Source organism: Mus pahari, chromosome 5 (genome assembly GCF_900095145.1).
Source record: "Mus pahari chromosome 5, PAHARI_EIJ_v1.1, whole genome shotgun sequence".
Taxonomy (NCBI): Eukaryota; Metazoa; Chordata; class Mammalia; order Rodentia; family Muridae; genus Mus; species Mus pahari.
The window spans coordinates 142488011-142492517 of record NC_034594.1 but is presented as its reverse complement, the minus strand read 5'-3'; the positions used below and the strand labels follow the sequence as shown (position 1 = coordinate 142492517).

At 47.7% G+C, this 4507-nt stretch overlaps 1 protein-coding gene across 3 annotated transcripts in view; it reads left to right on the top strand.

The window, feature by feature from the left end:
- The first annotated feature begins 540 nt into the window (after positions 1 to 540).
- Ddr2 (discoidin domain receptor tyrosine kinase 2) overlaps positions 541 to 4507 on the top strand; it is a 130454-nt gene continuing 126487 nt past the window's right edge. Inside the window, exon 1 of one of the 3 annotated variants that reach the window (XM_029538725.1) lies at positions 541 to 608. The gene's annotated coding sequence lies outside the window, so the exon portion shown is untranslated. Of the gene's footprint in view, positions 609 to 947; positions 1129 to 1190; positions 1489 to 4507 lie in introns of those variants that run through there. The other 2 variants (XM_029538724.1, XM_021197458.1) reach the window with 2 other exon arrangements.

Genomic DNA, 4507 nt, shown 5'->3' with positions numbered 1-4507 from the left:
CAGGGAATCAGGGCTTCTAGGTCCCAGGCTTCGTCTAGAGTGCCCCGGGCTCTGAAGAGTTAAGAGCAGAATCTGGGTGGATGGACAGGATTATTAGTTATCATTTGGCGAGCCCAGCAGGGGTTTCTCCCCCGATGGCTACAATATTACTTTCACATGATGTCTCTTTCACTTTAGCCACAGATAGGAGGGTGGGGGCAGGGGGATCAGAAGAGATTTTTTCTTTTAAACAAAATATTTAGAATGTCCTTGTGTTTTCATTTAACAGCAGGAATCCAGGGTAGAAACAGATTCTCAGCAGTAGCCAATTGAGGATTGAATCTAAAAAAAAAAAAAGTAGAAATTCTGGACACTAGAAGCATCTAGATTCCTCTTCATTCTCATTCTCTCTCTCTCTCTCTCTCTCTCTCTCTCTCTCTCTCTCTCTCTCTCTCTCTCTCTTGCAGTGAGGGGAAGAGAGTAAAACAAACTTTTTGGAGGAGGGCTCAGCTCTCAGCTCTCATGGCCAAAACACGAAAGCTCAGCTCCATGTGTGTGACTCAACTGTCCAGGAAATGAGAATCGCAAGAGACTCCAAACCTGACGTTGTGCTTATAGCTTCAGCTCAAGTAAGAAAAATGAGGTGGGGGGAGTATCCCACAACAGGAATCCAGTCGTAGATGCAGGAGAGAGGCGCCGAGAGGCACAGTGGCAAGAAGGCAAAAGGGAGCTGAGCTGCATCTTTAAGTCCTCCTATGGTTTATACATATTTTTCTTCTATGAATGGGTTTTGCTGTAAATTATAGCTTTGCTCGTGGTCCCTTGGGTCAAAAGAAATAGTCTTTAAACAGCAAACAGCTCTGATTGGTGACTTGCCTTCTTCCCTCCCCAACCCCCTTCCTAATTGAAAGCAAATGTGCAATATATTGGATGCTGGGATCCTTGGCGCAGGCCCAGGAATCCTCAGAATGTGAGGTCTCTCTCAAAGGCATCTTGCATCAGCCTGTGGATGTATGCCTACCACGGGGCTCCTTCACCGGCAAAGTGGAAAAAGAAGTGGTTCACGAGCAAGTCTTCTTTTGGGTTGGGGGAACCTACTGGATTATAGCTGTTTTCTTCTTTTCAAACCTGGGCGTCCCTGGACTGCAAGTAAGTGATGTGGCGCCTTCCTCCCTGCCCCCGCCTTCATTTTCTTTTCTAAAAACGAAAGTTCTAAGTGGACTTCTCTTGGTGTGTCAGGAAAAGTTCGGAGAAGCGGCAGAGGGCAGAGTTTGAATCAGGGCGGAAGGGCAGGGAGCTGGGCTCTACAAGGCTCAGGACCGAGGCAGATCTCATGTTCTGGGGTCTGGATTTGTGTCAGCAAGAGAAGAATAGACGCCAATAACCAAAGAAGGCCGAAGCGAGGTACAGGACTCCATCGCAGCTGCAAGTACAATAAACAGTTTTAGCAGAGTTGGAAATGTTGGCAGGCAAGACAGGCCGATCGCAGAGTCGGGCTGCTGGAGAGAGGTGAGCCAGGAGCTGTGTTTTCAGGCTTTGAGCGGTGGTGTTTGAGGGACCTGAGTTTTGGTGAGAACACGGCCTAGCACCTTTTGTGATTTAATTGTGGGAAGGGAGACTGTGGCTGTGGGCTTGGGATGAGGGGTGGCTTCACCTTTGGTCTTGGGTGGCTGGGCGGGAAGGCCGGCTGCCTGGAGGGTTTGTAGTGGGTGACACGAAGCAATCACTTCCCAGACTCTCCTCCCTGGCGCTAGGTGATGTTCTTATTGTTATCAGAGGGCCGGGCTGTTAGCAGTTGGGACCCAGCGTTCTGGCCTACCCATCTAAGGGACAGAGTTCTCTGCGAGTGGCAGACATACTTAGGTCAGCCATTTGAGGAGAGTTGGGAGAACTCAAGGCAGCGGCGCCTTTAGCACCATCTTAACTTCAGCTTTCCGCATCTTTCCCTAGTGGCAACTGGAGCCTGGAAAGGGGGTCTTTTTAATTGCCGCCGTCTCTTCTGACCCGTTCATTACACGGATTTCAGACATGGTAGCACGGCCCTAGTGCCTGTTGCACTCCACGCTTATGCCTTCAGGCTTATTTTTAAGATTTAGAAGAGACAATGGGGCAAGTCTTCTCCAGGACTTTTATCAGCTATAAAAAGATGGTAAAAGTGGTTCATCAGCTGGTGGTCCTTGGTGTGTGTGTCAATGTTGGTGTGCGTGTGTGCACGTGTGTGTGCACGTGTGTGTGTGTGTGCAAAACGAAACAAAAAGAATTTTTTTTAACATTTGAGTCCTTGCTCTGCCTAGCCTCCAGATATTTCCCTGCTATTTGATTAATTGTCCATGGTTCTATAAGGCGTCATTCCTGTTTCATAGGAAAGGGTTTTAAGACAGAGAAGTGAAATGAATTGTTCGAGGAAGCACAACTAATGTGCTTAAAAGTTGTTACATCCGGAGTCTGGTCCTCCAACTCACTGTGGCCAATTCTCCCATCTCCCACTCCACATTCGGACTTGCTCACTTCTGGAGTCAAACTCCATGTTTCACTGGGTGACCAGGAGGTACCCAGGCCAGGCTAAGGGAACAGTTTGGATCTGCACTCAGAGCAACACTTGCCCGGGTATCAGATGGAGGTTAAGTTCCAGGCATTGGCTATCTGTTTAGCTTTGTGATGCAGAGAGCCTGGGACTTTCAGAGCTGGTAGTCCCAGGCTGGGTTCTGTCTCTACCTTTTACTGCTTCCCGCACTTCAGCCTCTGTGTTCCCTACATGGAGACAAGAATACTCCTGAGTTTTACTGTTTTAGACTCAGACATGAATGCATTCTGGAGGCCATGAAGGGCTTCATTAGGTCAGCTCTTATGGTTGTAATGAAATGTGACTGGATGTGCTGGAAATTAGCTTTTGTCAGGCTGGGTCTGGCAGTTAGTGCAGACCTGTAAGACTGTGTGCAAAGCTCTGAAATGGGGGAGGGGCTCTATCATCACTCCTGTCTTTTTGTGTGTGCATACATGCACATGTGTGTGTACAGGTACACATGTGCAGGTGCGTTTGTGTACACGGAGACCAGAGGTCAGCCTCTTTTTTGAGATAAGATCCCTCGTTGCCCCAGTGCTCACTCAGTAGGCTAGGTTGGCTGGCCCCTGGACTCCAGGAATCCTCCTGTCTCCGCAACTGTGCTATTGGATTCTGAGTGTATGCCTTCACTCGGCATTTTAATGTGCGTTTCAGGAGACCAAACACAGGTTCTCATGCTCGTGTGATAAGTACTTTACACACTGAGGTATCTCTCCAGGTCTTCATTCTTATCTTCTAATGGAAACAATCCTGCTTCATGGGGAAATACTCCTGGATTTACGCTCTGAAAATTCCCTTTTAGGTCTGGTTTGTGTACGGTTTCTTATCTAAAGTGGAGTGGGGGTGAAGGTTGCTCAAGCGTCTCTGGATCTGCACTGTCTCTGAATGAGCAAGGTTTAATCAGGAGGAGCTCCGTGGCCAGCTGAGGACAGGTCCTGAGCCCAGGAACATCTTATCACTGCCAAGTGCATCTCCCTTCATCTTCCACTTCACGTGGCCTGTTCTGAGCCTGTAGTCAGAAAAGTTGCAGTTCTCCTGAAGTAGGAGTCTAAGGCTAGCCTGCGGGAGCCTCCACCTCTGTTTCTGCTTAAGATCCAGTTGCTTGTATTAGTGTCACGAATCAGAGAAGTCGAGAAGGTGTTTCTAGAATCTCCGGATCAACAGTCTTCCTGTCCAAGGGCAAAGCAAAAGCACTATCCAGAGAAAGTCCTTCATTGTCTCTCCTCCAAAGCCTTCCCATATTACTTCCTTCCAGGCTTACACAGTCACTTCCGGGAATGGAAGACATTTGGGTCTGTCTTCCCCATAGGGAATTTCATTCTAACCTCTCCACGTGATAGCATTTTTCACAGATGTTCTAATAAAGACAGAGTGCTTCCTGCCTGTCCATGTCATGCCACATACATTTAGCTTTAATTCAGACATCCATCTCAACTTCCTTTGGAAGATGCATCTTCTGGTATTCTATATCGCCTCAAACACATAAGCCAAACCAGGGCCCAGCTAAAAATGGACTACCACGACATGCTAGTGTGTGCTGGCTCACATCAATGCGGACTTGTCTGTAATACAGACACACTAGATTCTTTATGTGCTTGGCCTGCTGTACAACATATGAATTGCTTGACTCTTTCCCCACCAAGCCATGAATGTGCCCAATATCCCCAGGCATCCCAGAGTCGCTCTGAATTCAGCACCTGGATTAAAATCCTCACAGTGTGTCCTCACAGCTGAGAGGATGATGTTTTAGTAGACTTGCTCAGCAGTAATTCGGAACCCCAGGTAGACCTTAAGGACTTCTAGGCCAGTTAAATAAAAATACCCAGAGGTGGAACACAAGAGTGGGCAGTTTGTTACCCAGGTCATTCTATTTTTTTTATTATTATTATTTTCTTTATTTACATTTCAAATGCTATCCCGAAAGTTTCCCATACCCCTCCCCCCACCTCTGTTCCCCTACCCACC